Raw genomic sequence first — 24,014 nt, forward strand, 5'->3', positions numbered from 1 at the left:
GAGAAGATTAAGAATATAAAGTTTCCATGGGTGACAGGGACAGAGGCCAGGGAGAGAGGGAATTACGATTCAATTCAGTCTTCATTGATTCCCATTCACATAAAACTTCAACCTAACCATATAGCCACCAAGTTGGAGCTTTCTTGCTTTCACTAAATTTGTTTTAGGCTGGGGCGCTTTGACACACTAAGAGACAGCAAGCAAATGATGCCCAAAGATTACAAAAAACTGTGTTAAATTTGCCACAGGGATATAATACCGAAAAAAAAAAAAAAAACCAAACACCTGATTTGTGTATTTAAAGGGTTAAGGATACAAAACTGATTCTTATTTGCGTATAATGACTGCATACTCATTTCTCCTATGTTGAAGGAAATTAAAATATCAGGTTACAATGCGTTATTCTATTAATTTCCACAAATAATTCTAAAAAGCAATAGTAATATTTTGTGTGTGTGTGTGTGTGTGTGTGTGTGTGTGAGTAATGTGGACTTATTTGTGTCTGTGAAGATGCACCACTGAAAATGTGTGAGCGTGAATGTGATGGCTGGCAGTCAAGATTTGGTGGGTTTTTTTTTCCCCTTAGTCATTTTCCACTTACTGATTTTGGCACTGGGTCTCTCATTCAACCTGAAGCTCACCTGGCTATAATGATTGACTAATGCAGTTCAGAAATCCACCTGTCTTTGTATGCCAGTTCTGAGATTCCAGATGTACAAACCATATCTGGGTTTGTGGATATGTTCTGAGCACAGGTTCCACGTGTAGGGTCTCATGCTTACACTGTAGGTATCTGCATGAATGATCAGCCTCTTTAGAGCCAGAAACTGCCATTTTAAAAACTATTTTAGTTAAAATATGTAATTTTGCAATGCAGTATTGCACCATTTGCCCTCTGCCTTCCCGATCCCAGCTACTCGACTTAAAAACCCTGCCATGTCTTCTCCTCTGATATTGGTAGCCTCTTTTTCTGTTACATACATATACCAACATTCAGACACACAAACCCATGATTGCACATACATTGGATTTTTTTCCATGTTTGGATCAGCGAATATTTCTGAATATGGCATGAAAAATTGTAAGAGCCAGAATGACAGGAACTCTGCTGTGAAAGTCTATGCCTAGAAATGAGTGCACAAATAAGACTCAGAAACTTCTTAATTAACGACTGAACTTTTTCAAAGAAGGCACTTGGTATACATCTTTAAAAAAATAACGTACACAGGAAACTCAAAAGATGTCATAAAATTGCAATGAAATATTGTAAAATGTCACATTAATTTAAAAATAAACTTATAAGAGTTGCCATGTCTCTTTAGGTTTAGGTTTAAGTTTATGGTAGCTGTTGAACTTTAGTGAATTTTATTTTTAAAGTTCTGTCTGTAGTGTTGCTTATTAAATGTTTAATAGGCTCCAAGCCTTGCATTCAGCTTTTGAAGGACACTAATAAAGTAGGATCATATTGTTGATGAACTCTGGAGATAACACCTGTGTATGCAACTATTTTCTTTTTTGTTTGTTTGGTTTTTGTTGTTGTTGTTGTTGTTGTTGTTTTGTTTTGTTTTGTTTTCAAGACAGGGTTTCTCTGTGTAGCCTTGGCTGTCCTAGAACTCACTTTGTAGACCAGGCTGGCCTTGCAACTATTTTCTATAGTCTCTCAAAACCAAAAAATACATGAACAATTTGAAGAAAGATGATGATGTAAATAACTCTACACATAACTCTTTATGTCTACCCTCTTCTGGATTCTGCTTTCAATGGCACACCTGGGTCTTCCTTTTCCAGTAGACAGTCCAGAAAAACATAATTTTTTAAAGGCAAAGAAAGTATTCATTGTGTCTCATTAGCAAGATATAAAAGAAGAAGATATATCTGAGTGCAAGAAGAGCACACTGAGCAGTGTCCAGTCAGGACAATCAACCTTTTATTAATTTCTATGAAATAAATACATGAAAATATTAGCTAATAAATATTGCTAATAGAGAAATAAAAATCTAATGATAGTAAAAAAAAAAAAAGATAGCAAATACAAGATGTAGTAACTAACTCTGAGCCCATGAAAGAGTTCCCAATGAAAGATCATATTTTGAAAAATATTGCCACTACTTGTCCCCTTACTCCTGCTTTTGGGCCTAGAATGATAGTCTTTTTTTATAGAGGAAAAAAAAAATCTTAAAGATGGTGGTAAAGCTTGCCAGCACATAATGTCTTCCCTTGATACCAGAAAAACTGCTGCGCAGCTGCGAAGCTTGCAGATGCTGAGAGCAGGTCATGACCAGTTAATAAGAGTCTCATTTATGTGAATGAGAAGATCACTAGGACTTCTCCAGATATAGGTTGACCTACAGGATGCAGAGCAAATGTCAGTGAGTCTCGCTCTTGCTCTTTGAATGTGAGCTTGAAAACGCAGTAGGAAAGTGCTTTGGAGCAAGAGGAAGCCTCCTCTTCTATTGTTGCTACTTGGAGGTACTTTTAATGCATTTTATTGAGAGGCTTTGCTATCACACCAGCACTCCAAGGAGAAAATTGATGTCTCTGGAAGAAAAAGAAAGACACATGGATGAGAGCAATGCTGCTTGTAAGTTGTTGGCTTCAGATGAAATTGTATACGTTAAGATTGTAAACTTGAAATAGTTAAGTATTAACCCATGTAATGTAAGAATTAACAAATGTCCTAAGGTGATGTGGTGGGCAGTGCTTTATTGAGATGTTTCCTTCTGAAGTTTGTTTAGTGAGGAACATCATGAATGAATGAAATCTTTTAATGGACTCCATTTCAATATAGCCTGGAATAAAGTTATTTAGAAATAGATGTTTTCCCAGGACCTTGTGCCCACTCTACTCTCTTGTTAAGTTTTATAATAGTCCTACATCACCAGGATATGGAAATGCTAAAGATGCTAATCTAGGTACTAGATGGTCACGTGGAGATGGAAATGGAAAGTCTGAGTTCATTTACCAAACAAACCTATTATTTTCTCCGGACTATATTTTATCTTCAGTTTTTTGCCCGCCTTTTGCAACATTTTAAAAACTTAATGGCCAATAGATGTTAGAAAAAAATTGTCATTATTGTATAGCTGGAAATTAAATAAAAATGTGTTTTGGGGTAGGTGTGATGATATACACCTTTAATCCTACTACAGGAGAGACAGAGGCAGGATGACGTCTTTGAGTTCTAGGTCATTAAGGACTACATAGTGATATGTCTCAAAAGTTTCCTTTTCTTAGATGTGTGCAAAGGTTAAGACTATTTTATTATAAAATATTAAGATAATATAAATAAATGATTAGTGATTCTAGGAGCACTTACTGCTTATTTAAGAGTTACTCAAAATATCTATGAAAACTGAAAACTAAATTATAGGTGTTCTCCAATTCATGAGCCAATATTAATCAAATAAACTTGTATATTTCACATAAGTGAACTCATTTTCTCTTCCAGGCATTGTCCAGAAGATCATGTGCATGAAGTTCAGGATATGCTAACACAAAAATACACTTGAGACAGTTTGATTATATTGGAGCAATCCGTTTCTGTTCAAATGACCAGAAAGTGAAATGCATACAGAGATGGCAAAGGCTGGCTTAATTATTATAGTTTGAAAATGTGAAGATCCTGACACAAAGTATATGGTATCTGAAGATATTTGAAAATGCCTTTGTAGAATAATTAACAAATCTTCACCAGAAAAAAAAAACTCACATGACATTTTCTGACATTTAATTATGTTTAAGGTCTAGAGAATTGCAATGTGCAATGTTGACAATTAAAAGGTAGATTCATAAAGGTTGTATGCTTCGTTGTAATCTAGTTCAGTGTTTGAAAAATTGGTTTAATCAAAAAAATGACTTCCTCTTCGAAATGGTGATTTCTAGCAATTAAAATAGAATGAGAGTACACTTGCTTTACCCACATGTGAACCATATAAAACAGATGTGCATAGAAATTGAAAGGTTTTGCAATGTGCCTTAAATGTACTACACTCCTGATACCACTTTCTGTATTGGCTCATTGAGAAAACAGTTTATAAGGCTTCGAACTGTGATTAATTAAAACAGGAAAAAAGAAATACAAACTGCTCTAGAATTTTCTGAAGTTCATCAGCAGTCCTGTTTCACTCATTTTACACAACATTTCACCTCTCCACTGGCAACAGGACTGAATATTGTTACTCATCATTTCTGAATTGCAATTGAAAAGCCGACTCAGAGAAGAACATATTTTTATAACAGACCATTTAGTGATGATATACTATCTTAAATTATTTGCTCCTGTGTCTTAAAGAAAAGTAGTACATAAAATTAAGATGTCACAAGAAGTTAATAAAGCGTTTTGATATATCTTTCTCCTTGTTTTGAGTATTGAGACTTTGCTTTTAATGATGGTGATTTGACAAGGAATCAACCACACTATTCTGTATGGTCACAACTTGTGATGATTCATATGGATTGTCAACGCCACAAAATACAGTATTTGTCCTGAGACAAGGTTCTTAGCAAACTTGTGAGAGATTTTCTTTATAACAGTAACTGAAATGGGTAGACACATTCTCTACCTTCCAATGTCAGCCAAGGCACAAGGGCAAAGCCATTGCTGCTAGAATTTTTTCTTTTACTTATGCTGTGACAATGTCTACTTGTACTTTTTTTCATATTGAAATATGATATTTTCATTTATAAATGTATTAGTGGTTTTTCATATTTAATTCATGTCTTTATTATAGAAATTTTGTATATACCTATGTGCATACATACATACACACACTACATATATTATACACACACACATATATATATTATACACAAACACACACACACATATATATATATATGCATATATATATATATGTATGATTAATTAATTCTGTATCTCAAGAGAACCCAGACTCATGTATTACATATATTAAATTTTAAATTGTATTGGAAAACATGTCTACCAAAATGAACTTTCAAACATTTCATATTTTGAATTGTGTTGATTTTCAGTTTTTCATTACATGTAAAGGTCAATATTAATTCAATTATTGTCAGTTATTATTATGGAATCAATTTTAAAACACCTTCTTTTCTCTACTATTCACCTAAAGCAATGCTGATGGTATTCTGCCAGCTCCAAATGAACTGATTTATCATGTCATTACACAGCCTTCCAGCACCTGACATTTGTTGAAATAAAGTATCAGGATAGTAACTGACCACCAGACTCACATCCTATGTTGTAGAAAATGTGAGAAAAAGACACACACTTCCAAAAACAAATATGCTGAATACTCAATTGGACTGGTATTTTTATATTGCTGTAGTCACCACTATATCCAGCCATTTAGGATGACTTTATATTCAGAGATTACACAACATAAGATCCTAATGAGCACCATAACCAAAACTCCTACAATTATAGGAAAACCCTGATTAGCATCTCTGTAGATTTCTAGTCAGATTATAGGATTTAATTCGTATTAAAACACAAGAAATTTATTCTTCTATCACAAGCATACTTATTTTAATCCAGATCAATTTCCCATCTATGAAGTATGAAGACTTTTTATAAAATTCAATAACACAATGAGATTTTATGTTTCCTTAAATGATTATAATTATGCCAGTTAACTACTTGGTTTCAATTTAGACGTGAAACACTTTAATATTATGTTAATTAAATTTAATATATATTTGATTTGATTTTCTTATTAATGAAAAACATGAAGAATATTTCCAAAATTGAAGTTGAAAAAACAACCCCAGAAACAGTCAGTTATTTTGTCATGGTAAATTGGTTTTATTAATTTAAAAATAGAATCAAATACAGTTAACAGCTTATTTTAAATTTGCTCAATCTGTTCGGTACAATTTCCAATTTATTTAAGAAACCAAAGGGGAGGAGTTGAATAGCTTTTACAAACATTAGTCTTTTAGAATTTTACAAGTGTGTTAATTGTTTCTATTTAAAACCTCAAACTCAGGCTATTACACTAATTACTTGGTATGGGGTATACTGAGAGAAGCATTTACCTTTCATTTTATGAAATTTTCTTATTGTCATCTCAAACCTCTGTGAGTATTTAAACACTTCCTGGTAATCATGTAAATTATTATTTAAAATTGTTGTTATAGCAACAATATGAGCCGAAATGAATCCATATGTTCACAGAATGAGTGTCCTCAAGTGAACAGCAACAGCATGGTAAGCCCTACATATATACTTATTTCACATCCATAAGTTTTGTCAATGGCAGATGATCAAAGTATATTTGAAAAAATAAAATATTTGTCTGAAAATATGAATATTTTCCTCATTATTACCCATAGGACACTAAATTATTTAAAAATGAATCATCATATATGGAAAGATGTGCATAGATGATAAAAAGATATTGTGACATTTCACATCAAAGGCCTGAACATCTGAGGATTTCAATACTCACAGTCCTGAACCTTCCTCTAAGGACACCAGCAGTTGGTTATCAGTCACATTTACTGAAAGATCTCATAGTTTCTACTCACATTTCTACTGAATTTTTAAAGTAAAGTAATCCTAATATAAGATACATGTAAAATAAGAAATTTCTACAAACAATATGTTTATAAATATAGAAACAAACATACTTATAATTAAATGATAGGGTCTGTGTTGGGTGATGGAAAATAGTTAGGTTGTTCTAAGTCTCCCAGAAACTCTTTAACTATACAAGGTATGAAAAAAGAGGCAAAAGATGATAAAGTCAGAGCTATTTAATGGAAGAGCAAATTTTTAACACCGTTCAAGGCTATCCAATTTGTATATATACATGGTTGTTGATATGTACATGTGTAAGTGTGCATGTGTATATGTAGTCTGTCTATGTGTATACATACACTTGGATATGCATTGATGTTCATAATTACTATACTATGTGATGACAAAAGGACAAATAGTATTTTAGCGACAAGGGAATCAGTATTTTTGAGGTTTATTTTGCTTAGCATAGTTCTAATATTGAAAGTAATACTTTTTGAATTCTTTATTTCTTATGTTATCAAGGTAAAACCTACTCCCCAGTCCTCAGATGAGAGTTTCAGCTTACCCATTACCATTTCAAAATTCCGTTCATATTATATTTTAAAAGTAACCTGAAGTTCTTGAATTTTGCTTTGAACACTACTCTCTACTGATTATTTTTCCTTTACAATTCTCTTTTTAAATAATTGGATGAGAATGTGGAGTACAATTCAAGGATTTATTCATCAAATTAGCTTATGTTTATTTCATATGTGGAGTTATTTCTGCATAGGTCAAATTTCTGAAAGCACATGAATAAATTGAAGCCTCTGTTGGCCAAGTCTCTATGTAATGGCAAATAAAGATTTGCAAACAGATAATATTGATGCACAATTTCTAGAGCTTAGTATATGTTTTTATGGAAACCAAAATAAACACTATAAAATCAATCATTCCCTTACCAGTTTTATACTTTCTTCCTTCTAGAAAAATTGTATTAACTGTTCCTTTACAATGTAATTAAAACTCTTCTGTTGTCATAATTGATATTACATGGTTCAAGCTTAGAGATTTTTATTTTCTTAATGAAATGCATTGAAATGCAAAATGGACTTGATACCATTTAGAAATAACCATATGATTTAGACATATAGGAGTTTTGTCTCTGTGGATATACAGATACATTACCTTTAGAAGTTAAAAAAATTTTTTCTAGCCAAAGATTTTTTTCTTCATTGTTTGTTTCAATTTTTTTTTTCTTAAGAGATACTGCATGTGTAGCAAAGATTTTTGTCAGTTGTTGAATGCTTGCTTTATTCTTAGAGGCATTAAGTTCTGTTCTTAGCATCCTGTCAGGCAGCTTATATCATTTGTAATTCCAGGTCCTACCAGGCATTTACATGCTTGTTCTAGCCTTAGTGACCCAGTGAGCATCAATACACATGTACACACACACACACAAACACACACACACACACATAAGCATAAAAAAATTAAACCCTACACAAAGTCATTTTGCATGCTGAGCAGTTATGTTGCTTGCATTTAATACCAGCACTCAGTAGATAGAGGCAGGTAAATCTCTGAGTGCCAGGCCAGTCCTGTCTACTGAGGAAGTTCCTGGACAGCCAGAGCTATACAGCAAAAATGTAGTCTTGAAATACAAAACAAAACAATCAAAATAATTTTGTAATAAAGTGTACACATACAGGTCATACACAAAAAAATAAATCAAATGGTTCATGAATTTCAATTCTTTTATTTAATTATTTTATTTATTTACTTTCCAAATGTTGCCCCCCCCTTTTTGCACCCTCCCTTCCTCAGTTTTTCACCCCAGCCTCTCTCCCCTTTGCTTCTGAGATGGCCCCTACACACCACACACACACACACACACACAAACAGACGCGCGCGCGCATACCTCACCTATGCCCACATCTCCATTCCCTGGGGCATCAAGTTTCCACAGGATTTGGCATATCTTCTCTCAGTGAGGCCAGACAAGGCAGTCCTCTCCTATATAAGTGCCAGCTGCCAACCCAGCCCATGTATGCTCTTTGGTTAGTGGTTTAGTCTCTTGAAGCTCTGAGGGCACCCAGGTTAGTTGATACTGTTGGTCTTTGTTTTTGTTTTTCTTTTATTATTATTAGATATTTTATTTACTTACAGTTCAAATGATATGCCCTTTCCTGGTTACTCCTCAGAAAATCCTATCCTCCCTCCCCCTGCTTCTATGATGGTGCTCACCACCCACCCACCCACCCACCCAATCCCACCTTCCTGCACTCAAATTCCTCTACACTGGGACATGGGGCCTTCCCAGGTCAAAGGACCTCTGCTAGAGCCATGGTGCCCTCCATGTGTACTCTTTGGTTGGCAGTTATGTTCCTGGGAGCTCTGGGGCATCTGGTTGGCTAGGTTTTCATTCTCTTCGGCTCCTTCAGTTCTTCCCCTAACTCTTCCATAGGGGTCCCCAACCTCAAGTCCAATGGTTGGCCATATCTGCATCTGTCCCAGTTATCTGCTGGTGGAACTTCTCAGAGGACAGCCATGCTAGGCTCCTGTCTGCAAACACAACATGACATCAATAATAGTATCAGGGTTTGGTGGCTGAGCGTGGATGGATGCCAAGTTGGTCCTGTCATAGTCACTGGATGTTCTTTACTTCAGTCTCTGACACAGTTTTATCCCTGCATTTCCTTTAGAAAGGAACAATTCATTAGTACCACCAGAACACAGCCTCAACTATGGTCATAGCATTCTTTTTTGTAATAGCCAGAAGCTAGAAAAAATCCAGATGTCCCTTAACTGAAGAATGGATGTATAAGATGTGGTTCATTTACACAATGGAATAGTATCCAGCTATTAAAAATGGGGACATAATGAATTTTGAGGGAAAATGGATGGAACTTGAGAATATCATCCTAAGTGAGGTAATGCAGACCACCAAAGAAAATCTATAGTTTGTAATCACTTATAAGTGGACATTATCCATGAAGAACAGAACAACAATGTTTAGACCCAAAGAAACTGGTAATACAAAGTACCCAAGGAAAGATGCATGAATTTTACTCAGAAGGGGAACAAAATAGTCATCAGAGGTGGATGGAGAGTGTGGAAGACTGATTGAGAAGTGGTATGAGGATTTAAACCAGGTATGGGTGACAGGAAGTGGGAGATGACAGGTAGTGAGAATGTAAATTGATGTGGGGCATCTGTGAGACAAGCTGGAGACTTGGGATGGGGAAGCCTGGCAGGATTCAATGGTGTGATCCTAACTGAAATTCCTATCATAGGGGATAGAGAGACTGAAGTGGCCACCTCTTGTAGCCAGGCAGTACTTCCAGTGGAAGTAGGGGGACATTAACACATTCAGAAATCTTCAACCCAAAATTATGTCTGGCTTACAAGATGCACTGGGATAAAGATGGAGCCAACCTTGAGATCCATTCCATGAGAAAGTGCTGATCTCTGACACTATAAATGATACTCTGCTATACCTACAGACAGGAACCTAGCATAATTCTCTCCTGAGTCGTTTCATGCAGCAACAGATAGTTATAAATGCAAAAACACACCCATACATCCAGCAGAGATAAAAAGTGTTTTGTGGAAGAGTGGGGGATAGAATTGGTGATGGCTGCCAAGACAAGTCAAGGACACCACAAAATGACCTACAAGTCAAATAACCTTGCTCAGGCCATGGTGGCTCACAGACTGCACCACCAAACAGAGCATGCAGCTGCTAGATGTACACATTTATAACAGATGTGCAGCTTGATCTTCACGAGGGTCCCCTATCAGTTTGAGAAGGGGCTCTATCTGAAACCATTGCTTGCCAATGGATCTCCCTCTCCTACATGGACTGCCTGGATGGACTCAGTGGATGAGGATGTGCTTACTCCTGCTGGGACTAAATGTCCCAGAGTAGCATGGTGCCCAAGAGGGATTTCCAGTACTCTGAGGAGAAGGCTTAATAGGGGTAGGGATATTTAAGGGCATGAATGGGAGGAGAGGAGGGAGGGAGCCTGCAATTGGGATGTAAAGTGATTTAAAAAATAAATTATGAAAAGAAAAACATTAATAGGCAGAATTAGTGATGCAGACTTTAATCCTATCTATTCAGAAATTGAAGGAAGAATGCAACATTGAAAGTCATTTGTGAGCTGAATACTGAATTCAGGCCAGGCTGCACAACCTATGGTGCAACCTTATTTCAAAATGAAAATTTACAAAGTAATACTAGTATAGCTGAGGTTTGATGAAAGTGCTTCCTAGTCCATGAAGTCTGGGGTTATAGTCTAGGGGTAAATTTTAATTCTTCCTTCTCTGACACCATTAATGAGCTCTTTGCCTTCCTGTTTTATGGATTCATTTCCCACTTGCCCAATCCTACATTCTTTCTGTCCTCTGTGGGTACTCCCAGTCATGAATTATACTCTGTAACTCATCATCATAGACTCCTGTCACTTACTGTACTAAATAGTCAATTACAACGGGACCATCTTTTAGTAAAATTTCTTTTCATCCAGGTTTTCTTCTACATCCTATGTAATTTCTTTGCTCTTCTTCACATAAAAGCTATTAAAAGGCATTGCTTAGAAAATCTTGGCTGTTAAGAGCTTTCCTCTTCATGACTCCTAACCTATTTTTACAAGAATCTTATGGAAGAGCCCTTGAACTTTTAGGGCAAGCATTTCTACTTATACAAATACTTTACCTGTCTTTACCATTTGAGAATGCATGTTCAACCTTACTGGATTGAATTTCATGAAATTATCCTGGTAATCGGTTGGTATAATTGTATGCCATTTTTCTAAGTTCAAAAGTTTGACACATCCAATATTTTAAATCTGAAACACTTATTTGGTTCTTTGACAGTATTTTACTATGGATTTTATCTGTTTTCATAGATTTAGTGTATTTAGTTCATCTCTAATAATATTGTGCTTCTAGCCTGAACCTATTTTCTGAAATCAACAGATATGCATATATCAATAGGGCAGTGTGGTGGTGGCACAAGCCTTTAATCCCAGCACTCGGGAGGCAGAGGCAGGTGGATTTCTGAGTTCGAGGCCAGCCTGGTCTACAAAGTGAGTTCCAGGATAGCCAGGGCTATACAGAGAAACCCTGTCTCGAACCTCCCCCCCCCCATATATATATATAGGGTCTTTACAAAATGTGCTTATGTTGAGGTCAAGGCTAAGGCTATTGCCATGTTAGGCAAGCCATCTGCTACATCCCCAGCCAATCTATGCCCATGAAAGAAGTTCTGAAGTCTCAAGCTATACTCATAAATTACTCAGACAGATTACTCTCATTACTAAGCCTCAAGGTCATCCTCACATCCCCTAGCACTAAATGAAAAACGTGGGGAAAGAGGAAAGCTGTGTTCCTGTTTAAGTAGCTGACAGAATCTCCAGAGCACCAGAAGCCAACCTATTGTGAAAATTTTCCATGGTCTGTTCTAATAGCACTGAAGATCTGCTTTAAGCAGTGTTTTCCATTTCCCTAGAGAGTACCTATATATTTGTCACTATATCTCGGGTTCCTAGGCTTGCTGGCCTGATTTGTTATTAGTAGGGGAGTAGATGCCACAGGATCTCTCCAATTTTCTCAGTTGGGACAGAGTTTGTTATCCTCCTGTCACAGCTCCCAAAGTGGCATCCTAACACTTGGCACATGTGCCAAATTGTATTAATTCTACTTTTTGCATTTTCAAATTTGTCTGTCTTTTGAACTACATTGTATGGATGTGGCTCCCAAGGCTATTCGTGATAGATTGTGACCAACTTCCTTAACCCTGACACCTGCAGTTGTTTATTATAATCAGTAATACTTAGCAAATTCAAAAGATAATCTAGCTCTAAGGAAAGATTTTATGTAACTTTATTTTAAATGTTAATTATTTTGAAATATTATTGCTATGAAATTTTAGAATTTGGTTAAAATAATATTAGTTTAGCCCAAGTAAAAATAAACATGAAAGTGAAGGATATTGTTTTCTCTCTTTGGAAGACAGAGTAATGAGTTCCCTACTTCATAGCAACATCTTTTATTAAATAAAACTTTACTAGGTTTGAAACAATGCAAAAATCTACAGAGCAAATTTATCTGTCAATGAATAATTCATATTCAATTGAGCCATATTTGAAGCCTGTAAATAGCCACTTCCAGCAGAAGGCCAAGGGAGATCAAATCTACATCAAATACCTTTCAGTTTCACATGTATAAAATAATCTTAAAAATATAAATAAATAAGAAATATATGCAAGGGTGTGCCATTCACCATTGAAGCTTGTATCATTTTTGAGTGTGTGTACCTATGGCAGCGATCTCTCAAAGAGATGGATTTGGGAGACTCAAGTCCAGGAGGTACACGTTCCCTCAGAAATATGGTTTATAAAATTTAAATTACAAAGTACTGAGGATATAACTCAGTTCCATAGAAACTGTCCAGCATGTGTGAGACCATGTACTTATTCCTCAGTACTAGAATAAAGAAAGTGAAACTGGAATTTGCCATAAATTGAGTTGAACTGAAGTGAAATGAATCTTGGATCTTAGCAAATGTGTAATGTATTATCACAGAAGTGGAAGAGGGAACCTGGATAGTTTCCTGTACGTTTTACAGATGATTAGAAAAAGGAAGGCATAATTCATAGTACTTACAGAAAATCAAGTAGGGGAAACAGACATAAAAACATAGTACCCACCTTATTGGGACTCTGTTGCTATTTATTTCACTTGATAATTATGATAAGGAAAGATAACATGGAAAAATGATCCTTTAATCAAAGTAGAATACTGAAACATTTGAAACAAATGTTATATCACATCTCACTAAATATTACCAATGTATCTACCCTGTTTCACCTCAATATCCAATCTCGTCAAAAAATTTTTATTAGGTATTTTCTTCGTTTACATTTCAAATGCTATCCCCTTTCCTAGTTTCCTCACTGAAAGTCCTCTATACCCTTTTCCCACCCTGCTCCCCAACCCACCCACTCCTGCTTCCTGGCCCTGGCATTCACCTATTGGGGCATATAATCTTCACAAGACCAAGGGCCTTTCCTTCCATTGATGGCTGACTAGGCTATCCTCTGCTACATATGGAACTAGAGACAGGACCCATATAGCTATCTCTTGTGAGGCTATGCCAGTGCCTGGCAAATACAGAAGTAGATGCTTACAGTCATCTATCGGATGGAACAGAGGGCTCCCAATGAAGGAGCTAAAGAAAGTACCTAAGGAGCTAAAGGAGTCTGCAACCCTATAGGAGGAACAACAATATGAACTAACCAGTACCCGACAGAGTTTGTGTCTCTAGTTGCATATGTGACAGTGATTTCAGTTATTTCTTTGAACATAATTAAATTTTTCCAACCAGTTTTACATATCATAAATCTATTTCTTGTTTCTAGTAACTAAATATCTAATTTACAGTGAACCAAAAGGCCAATATTGCATTTGTTGATATAAGTAAAGAGCAAATATGAAACTATTATACAACAAAGTTATTATTTTCTTGTTCATTATGAATTGTTGGAACATTCCAAAATATAATAGTTTTAGCCAAAACTTTACCTAAATTACCTCTCCAGTTTGACAAAATTTATGTGTTGTCTCGAAGAATATTTTATTTTCACATCCATATTTTCTTATTGACAGTGTGAAGAAAGACAATATTCTAATACATAACCACTAAGCTGAGAGAAAACTTGAACTTAAATAAAGCCGACTTAGTGTTTCTCTTTGCTGTTTTACTTTTCTGGTTATCTCTTTCCATTAAGCCTCAAGAGACCAATATGGAGTAGGGGAAAATCTTTTGAAGTACATCATCGTAAAATATGTCTGAAGAAATGCTTACCTCATTCTAGTTATTTTCTCCTTTACTCACAGGCCAGTCTGCTTCACAGAATATTATCTTGAGATTGACTTCCAGATAGCTCAGCTTGAGTAAGTAATCTTGGGCTAACCTTCAGGGATTCATGAGTAGGTTCCAGCTCATTCATGTTTATGAGAATATCTGTATGCTTTTATATACTATACATGTTTCATAATATTTTGAACTTTCAGAATATTTTTTTTATTTTCTTAATTATGTGTTTAAATTCTAAATGTTGGCCCCCTTCCTGGTCCCCACGCCATGAGTTCTTTACCACATGCACCTCCCTTTGCTTCTGAGAAAGTGCTCCCCTATCAACCTACCTACTTCCACCTTACCCCACTAGCATCCCCCTTCCCCAGATCATCATATTTCTACAGGATTAAATGCATTCTTTCCCACTGAGGCCAGACAAAGCAGTCCTCTGCTACATATGTAGATGGGACCCTTTGGTTGGCAGCTTAGGCTCTGGGGGCTGTGAGGAGTCCAGGTTAGTTGATACTGTTGGTCTTCTTATGGGATTACCATCTCTTTCTTCTCCTTCAGTCATTCCTTTAACTCTTCCATAGGGGTCCATGACCTCAGTCTAATGCTTCCTGTAAGTATCTACATTTGTCTCAGTCAGCTAGTAGTAGAGCCCCTCAGAGAACTGGCAAAGATGGTGTTGGGTAGCCAAGCCAGAACATTATAGAGAACTTGCCCTGGTAGCATGGATAAGGGAGAGATGTTTGGCTGACCTGATAAGCTACCATCCAAGCTCTGAATTGACCCATTCCAAAATCTATGTCAACCGCAAATGATTGAGATGTGTGAAAGGGCCAGTCCTTCTGTTTCAAAGCTGCAGGGTTTCCATGACTCAGGGCAACTGTGGTTCTATGTTTCTGCCTCACCACTGGGGTGTCAGGATGCCGCTTGGGGCATTTCGTTAATGTATTTATTCATCAGAGTGAAATTATAAGCATATCACACCAAGCATATACATGTATACATATATGTAAAATTTATGTATATTACATTAGAATATGAAACCTCATTTTGAATGATCAGTTAGAGTAATCCAAGTGACTCTCAAAACAATATAAATCATCAATATAGCACTTCATTACCTTTCAGTCATTGAGAGTCCACTGTAGCTGAAGACAACTCATACTAGGACACAAGACTCAAGTGATTCAAACTCTATCTCACCTGAAACCTCTTTCCAGCAATCTAGCTACTGTTGTTCCAGAAAATAGAAAGCATCTGTTAAGGGAGGTGAGTAATTAAACAGTCCTACCCAGGTGAAACAAGTCTGACCCATAACAATTATCAACATGGCATGATAGGTGTACAGGTGCAGTAAATGGTGCTCAACTGGTGGAAGCAACTCACAGCTCTTGGAATGGATTTAAAATGCAATCAACAGGTGGGAATTCATATCTGGTAATGGAAATCTTGACAGTTTTGTATGGCTCCTGGGATCATGGACCTTAGGAAATTATCTACTAATCTCTTAGCTCTTAATTACATATTAAATGATTTTGCTTATTCAAATAATATCCACCTATAAAATTGGCATGTTTATATTTGTTTATCTATATAGTATTATTTGTATATAATATAAAAATAATTTTATATTTATATTACATTATAATCAATACATATAGAGTGTTGAGGAGATGTCACAAAGACAGAAGTGTGATTCTCATTGTCCATGTAAAAAGCCATATATGTCAGCGTGCAACTCTGTTTCCAGTGATAGGGAAGTGGAGCCAGGATGATCCTGGTTCATTCATGAATCTGCCTATGTAGGGAGAACAACAGCTTAATTATATTTTTGGATGCATCACCTGTCAATTAAAGCCAAATGGCCTATGGCTTAGGCAGAAAATATAAGGGCACATTGGAAGGATAAAAAGATTCTGGGAGAGAAGGAGTCAGGTGACTCACTAGAAGATATGACAAGCCAGATGCATGGTACCTAAGGACAGGTGACTATGTGGCAGAATGTGGACTAGAATAAATGGGATAATTTTAAGTTTTATCCAATAAGGGAAGAGCATAGCTTTACAGCTAGGGTATTTTTAAATGTTTTGAGTCTGAGTCTTATTGCTAGAATCATGGGGCTAGAAGAAAGAACAAGGAACTAACTTCAACAAGCCAAGACATTTGTTGAGTACCAGGTTCAGTGAGAAATAAAAATAAAATTGAATTACTGAAAAGATGACTTTTATATGTTCAGAAGTGTCTACTCTTTCAGATGACCTGGCACTCACATAGTAGTTCACAACCATCCTTAAAGGAAGGTCCTTTCTCAGTTACAGTTCTGACATAGTTTCTGTATTATTTTCATCTACTACTAAAATATTTAATTTAATTGTCAGTGATATGATATTTGCCACAGATTTCAACCAAACTTTCGGTGCCTTTTTCTCATGACCATAAAATGCTAGGACTGTTTTATGCTGAGATAGTGACTGGTGATTTAAAGCTCTCTGTCTAGTTGAGGATAGGTGTAACCAAAGACTTATACTTTTCTTTGGTTGCTTTTGTTTATTAGACATCCTTCTTGATTTAACGTATGGCATCCTGCTTTTACAATAGCATAGCCTCTCCATTTGTCATTTGGTTAACTTCAAGTATTTTGGAAACCTCCTCATGACAATATTAATTTCAAATTCTGTTAGCAGATTTCATTTCTCAATGGCTAGCTCCAATCTATGACATGGTGTTTATTTAATCTACCTGTCAACATACAATGCTCAGTGATAAATCACAGGTCCACTTCTAGTCTATGGGGTGTCATATCATATTTCTGAGTGTTAGCTTCAAAAAGTACATAAGGTTCTTGAATTTGTTTAGGTGTATAATATAACTTTTTGATTCCCAGAACATGAACCGGCTTCTGTCCTTAAAGGAAAAAATGTATTTCTTGATTATGATGGGTTGATTGTCACATTAATTTTTGTTGTTTATAACAATTGTACCATAGAATTCTTTCAATTGGTAGCCAGAGACTTGACCTTTGTTGATATTTGTGTTATTATTGTGTCAATAAACAACTCCAGATGATAATGAATTGAGAGTTTAAATTAGCTCTAGCTAGATAGACATGAATTAACGTATATACATTACAATGTTAAAGTTTATTTTTAGGGCTTCATCATTCAGTCTATATCTCTATAATTTGTTACTAATATAGTTTCCTTGATAAATAATACATGTATGATATGCCTTATTCGGTTTAGGTACTGAAGGTCATTTCCTATTTGCATAAAAATGATAAAATATTTACAACTTGTACTATTGGATTTTTAAAAGTTACTTATATATCAAATATGAACTAGTATATTTTACATAAAATGCATATTTTACATAGTGTATAATACACTATAAAATATTGTATATTAATATAACTTTATTTTTATTTTGAAGTATAAATGTATGCACATATATATTAAAGTGCTCCATTATTCTCCTTTATTGTCCTTATCACCTTGGCATAATAATTAAGGTAACTAAAACTTTTAAAATCCTGAAAAAGTAGTCATCCTAAGACGAACAAAAAGCAATCAAAATCCTAAAATGTATTTGCATTAGATTTATATCCTCTATTTCCATGTAACTTTGATGCAACTGAGAGTCAAATACAGAAAATGAACACATTCTCAAATTTCTATTTTGGGTATGTATACTAATATTTAGCTAAACTTAAATTGATTTTCAGACTTATTGGAAAATTAAGGAATTCACTTTTAGGCTTACTAGGAAGAAAACAGCACAAGGCAAAGGAATTTGTCTACTTTTCCCCAGGAAAGCCTGAAAACCCAATGTTGCTCAATGTTAGTATTTCCAATGATTGTTGAATAAATTATTTAGGTCACAAAAGAAAATGATAAAATAATAAAGGCATACCGTTCATATAATTTGTTTATTACTCATATATTTATAAAGTATGTTGCTAGATGAGGATATGTGACTGACTACAGGAGCTTGTATGGGTCTATTTATATATTTATATTTTAAATATTTAAAAATATATTCCTAGCTTTCTAAGCTCCCTTCACTCAAATAAAGATTGAACAGTAGTTTATCAAAATTGTGGCTATACCATGAAGTAAGTTACAAAAAAATGTGCCATTATTATTGAATACATTGAGAGATATTAAAGATTCTATCAAAATGGAACAGAATATATTCCCCTAAACTGATTATATCTACACGAAAAATTGTATGGCCAGTGAATAAAATGGCACATTGGAATCAAGAAACACATTTATTGCCTATAATATTAATAACTAGGCGAAACCCAATTCTCAAAGTAGTCAACCATCAAACATTTACAAGGATATGTCTTCAATTTCAAAGTCTGTTGTAACCAGAGTACCTTTTGTATGGGTGTATTTGAATATATGTGAAATAGTAAATTTCAGTTGAAATATGATACATTATTTGTAGTTTGCAGGCAATGCTCATTATAACATACACTAGTGAAATTGGTTTTGATTTGATCCTGATGTTAGCTGGTAATAACTGGGCTTGTAAAAATATAAAACTTTTACTCACAAAGCAATTGAGAATGGGCATCTTCATATACACAAGGGAACAAGGAGACCTTGTAGAATAAATACTGTATAGAAAATAAATAAAATTAAAAATATCTCACATTGTGAATATTACACATTGGAATTCATTAGCAATAAACTTCTAGAAGATCATCATTTTCTATTCTTTTTCATATTTTAATACAAGATTTTATGTGGTTCTCTGAGGAGGTAGTTAATACTCATCTCAGTTTTTTACACAGTTAGTGTTGTCAAATTGCATAACATTAAATAAATATTCATTTACAAAAACTAAGGCTCCTGAATACCTTCTTACAAATTAGTGTCATATAATCAAAAGAAGAAATTTGCTGAAAATATTCAAATGACATATTCACTTCATAGGAATATCACAAATGGAAGACTCATAACACTATCCTGAGTTTTAAGGCTGCAATACAAGAGGTTGGAGAAATATTTCTGCTCTTAAATATCGTGTTTGTTCTTCCTGATAATCAGGGGTCAATTCCTAACTCATAGCTATCTGTAACTCTAGTTCTAGGGAATTTGGTTCCCTTGTCTGCACATTGTGGGCACTAGATTCACACGGAGCACAAATATGTATGACTTCAAAATAATCATACACATAAAATAAAAATACAAAAGAGGAGAAGAAAACAATTCAGCACAAAATCATACTGATTAAAAACTGTATTTTTTTCTTTTTGAGGCTTGCTCTTTTGTGAAGAGAAATGGAGGATGAGGGGATCTTGAGGAGATGGGAAATAGGAACTGGGAGAAGGAGAGGGAGGGGAAAATGTGACATATATGTATTTTATGAGATAAGAATCTGATTTCTATATAAAAAAGTTTACATATGATTAATAATGTCACTTCTAGACAAGTATCTTTGTCTTCATGCTGCTAATATGTGCCAAGAATGAATCTGCTAAGTGTCATGGAATCTGCTATGGAACACAAAAGTAAAATAGAACAGTAATTGAATGAACTACTTTCTATATCAAAAATGGCTGATACAGGACATTATTTAGATTGCACAAATTAGTTCTTACAATGCACAGGCACACACCTGGTTTAGACTTTAAAGTTAATGAACTTAACAAAAATCTGAATTGGCTGTTTTAGTATTTTTTAAATGGAGAAGCAGTTATAAGATCCAGTGAGAAATTAAGCCCAGCTAATGAGCTCCTTCCAGTCAATGGCTTGAAGTGTTTGACTTAATTTCTCTAGAATTGTTAGGTCAATGTTTAGGAAATAATAAATGATGAGCAAATATTTAAAGAGCAAAATTGAACTGGTTCCTAATGAATATAATCATCAATCAGCATTTGGTCAATGCTTACATTCATCTAGTATATGTAAGACTGCTTTGTTAAAAGTTGTTTGATATAGATCTTTTTCAAATGAGAGCATTTGTCCATCATTTTTCAGACTGTTATAAATTCAGCTGTTCTTTTTCACACACACATACACACACACACACACACACACACACACACACACACACAAATCTATGGGACAAATCTGATCATCAGAACATATGCTGGCATATATATGATGGTTACTGTTATTTGCTATCTGATATGGTTCTTAAGACATTTTTTTAAATTAAGCATAATTTTTTTAAGTACTAGAAGCAGCTGAGGAAATGAGCAAATTACTGCAATCAAATTGTGAGAAAATTGTTGTAAGAACAAATACATTTCAACTCTTAAGGTTTCTTTTGAAATAAATGATCCAGAATTAGTGGTCATAGCTAAATACTTGAAGCACAGTAATACTAAGTTAATTTTTGGTGAGATTCTAGTTGGGGTAATGCAGAGGTATTTTTATCTAGCAACATTGATGCTCCGGCAAGGGGTCACATCCAAAAGTTTTCTAGGCTTGTATGATCCCCATAGAATGTAGACATGCCACAAACCATTAAAATCCCTAGATGGAATACAGTCATGTCCTTAGTACACATCTTTAATCCCAAAGACTGAAAGTAAACTTAGTCTGTAGAGGAAACATCCATGTTTGAAAGTGACGTTTTCAAATGTGTTGGTTTGACTATCCAGAGTCTGCCTCACCTGGGGATCCATCCCATATACAATCACCAAACCCAGATACTTTTGTGGATGCAACAAGTGCTTGCTGATAGAAGCCTGCTATAGCTGTCTCCTGAGAGGCTCCATCAGTGCCTGACAAATATAGAGGTAGATGCTCGAAGTCTACCGTTGCACTGAACACATGGTCCCAAATAAAGGAGCTAGAGAAAGGTTACAAGGAACTGAATAGGTTAGCAGCCCCATAAGAGGAACAAAAATATGAAGTAACCAGTAACCCCAGAGCTCCCAGGGACTAAACCACCAACCAAAGAGTGCACATGTTGGGACTCATGACTTCAGCTGCATATGTAGAAAAGGATGGCCTAGTCAGTCATCAATGGGAGGAGAGGCCCTTTGTCCTGTGAAGGTTCTATGCTCCAGTGTAGGGGAATGCCAGGGCCAGGAAGCAGCAGTGGGTTGTTTGGTGAGCAGAGGGAGGGGGAAGAGGATAGGGGTTTTTCAGAGGGGAAATCAGGAAAGGGGATAAATTTTGAAATGTAAATAAAAAAATATCTAATAATAAAAAAGAAAACATGAAAGTGACTTTTTAAAAATTAATCATTATATTTGTTTACTTTTCAAATGTTATTTGCCTTCCCTGTTTCCCCTTCCTGAATCTTGCAGCCCTTCCCCCTTGCCTCTAAGAGGGTGCTCCCCAACCCATACACCCATGTGGGTCAAAATGGGGGCGTACGTCCACCCTGCCACAGGGCTAGGGCCACAGAAAGGTTAACTGTACCACAGACCCCATGCTGCAACTGCAGTGTTGGAGTTCGTCAAAAGACCCTCACTCACAAAGACCACAGAGACCACCACAATCGCTGCAAACTGAATGAGGATTTGTATTGATCCAACATGTTGGGAACTCTCCTCTCAGCACGCAGGCCAGAGGAGAGACCAGAACAAAGAAAGAACAAACTCTTTATACCTTTGTAAGGGGCAGATTTGAGCAACAGTGTTCTCATTGGTATAGCAAGTGACCATTTCAGGCATTGGTTGGTTTATATAGTGACTAAATAACTCTTTGGCCTAGTCCCTCACTGTGCTTGCCCATGTGGTGGGTTATTATGATTTGGTCAGCAAAGTAATAGTACTTTTTGAACTTATGGATCAGCTATTAACGTCACAGCTATTAACGTCAGGGGAATTCTCACAACACGGTCAGGGTCGTGTGTGGTCTTTGTCAGAATTCAGTGTGGGGTGGGGTAGGGGAATTGCTAATATTGTTATGGTTATTTCTCTGAGAACAGCTAATATTATTTTGGCAGCTGCAAGCTTAATCATTTTGACCATTAAAATTATGTTTTTACATTTGTTTAGTCAGCCAGCTTCTTTATCTGGCTCTGCACTTGACCTGCTAGTATAGTTTGGAAAGGCGTTTTTGAAGGGGGAAGGTACTGGGTGGTCTTGAATTCATTTTGGATATTACAGCAGGACTCAGCTCTAGGGGTGAGAAAGGCACAGTCAGATGTCCCAACGTACCTGCTGGAGTTAGTCTTAGACTCTCAGGCACCTGCTGGATGCTGTGGAAGAGCCAGTTCTGGGGTCCCTGGGCTGCACAGAGCCCAGGGTCATCAGGATCTCAGTCTTAGATACTGCAGATACCACTGGATGTTGCTGAAGAGCTGAGAATGGAGCAGGGACCCACGGGCAGAATCTAGCCCAGGGCAGGAGGAGAGGTTACTGCAGGGAGGAGAGTCATTGACTTGCTCAGTGGGAGGCTTGGTTTGGCAAAAGTCCTGTATGGGAACACAGAGTGGCCTCCCGCTGAAGATTAGATGTGAGGCTCTTTAGAGGTGAACCTGCTCCACTACTCCAGCATGGAGGGTCCAGATGAGAAGAGGAAATTCATGGTTTTAAAGTGTTTATTGTTGAAAGGCAGAGAGAGGGAGAGCGTAGAAAAATAAAGGCCTGTATGGCCATGTGTCGAGAGTGGGGAAGAGAATGTGAAGAGGGGGAGCAAGAAGGCAAGAGAGAGAGGCAAGAGAGTAAGAGAGTAAGAGCAAGAGAACAAGGAAGGGCAAAGCAGCTTCTTTTATTATGGGCTGGGCCTACCTGGCTCTTCCCAGGTAACTATGGAGAGGAGCATAGCTGTTGCCAGGTAACTGTGGTGGTAGAATCCAGACAGAATACCAGGAGTTTGGAGCATTGGCTACATGACTGATGGACACACACCTCTCTGCTAGAGCCTGTAACTGTGACAGGAGCCAGGGCCCAGGGGTCATGGCAGAATATCTGCCTTCCCTTGTAGGCAGAAGTCACCACCTACCAGAGAACCACATAGAGTTCGAGGTTGTCTGTGCACAGCTCACCACCACACACAACCACTCCTTCCTCACCCCTCTAGGATCCCCTTTCTCTGGAGAATTGAACCTCCACAGGACCACACACTTCCACTGATGCCAGATGAGGCAGTCTTCTGTTACATATGTAGCTAGAGCCACAGACCCATTCATGTTTACTCTTTGTTTGGTGGTTTAATCCCTGGGAGTTCTGAGGGGTCCTACTAATTGATATTGTTGTTCTTCCTATGGGGCTGAAATCTCCTTCAGCACCTTCAGTCCCTCCCTTAACTCTTCCGCTGCAGTCCCAGGGCTCAGTTCAACGGTTGGCTGTGAATACTTGCATCTGCCTCAGTCAGGTGCTGGCAGAGCCTCTCAGAGGACAGTCATAACTCCGAGTCTGCTCCTGTCTGCAAGCACATCTTGGCATCAGCAACAAAAAAGTGATGTATCAGAGAAAGATTTGAGAGACTGAGTCAGAGATAGGATATGCCCAACTCTTAGAAGAAACAGCAAAGAGAGTTGTTGTAAGAAAGGGAGTTGAGGTTGTTTTACCAGACAGTTTTATAGAGACAATGAAGAGAGAACAAGCTAGACACAGGTGAAGACAGAATGAGAAGGAAGCAGAATAGTAGAACAGATTACCAAATTTAGTATTAGACTAGACAGAGCATTTCAGTCAGAAGCCAAGAAGAGCGAGAATGAATCAGTTCACTTGGAGAG

General features: G+C 36.4%; 1 long non-coding RNA gene across 1 annotated transcript; it reads right to left on the reverse strand.

Moving 5' to 3' along the window:
- Positions 1–1,905: 1,905 nt before the first annotated feature.
- Positions 1,906–23,066, reverse strand: Gm36069 (predicted gene, 36069). Its single transcript, NR_168318.1, has 3 exons — positions 22,492–23,066; positions 18,921–18,984; positions 1,906–2,538 (listed from the first exon to the last, which is right to left on the reverse strand). It is a non-coding gene; the product is annotated as a predicted gene, 36069 (long non-coding RNA).
- Between the last annotated feature and the right edge of the window lie 948 nt (positions 23,067–24,014).

The sequence above is a fragment of the Mus musculus genome, chromosome 3 (assembly GCF_000001635.26).
Source record: "Mus musculus strain C57BL/6J chromosome 3, GRCm38.p6 C57BL/6J".
Classification (NCBI taxonomy): domain Eukaryota; kingdom Metazoa; phylum Chordata; class Mammalia; order Rodentia; family Muridae; genus Mus; species Mus musculus.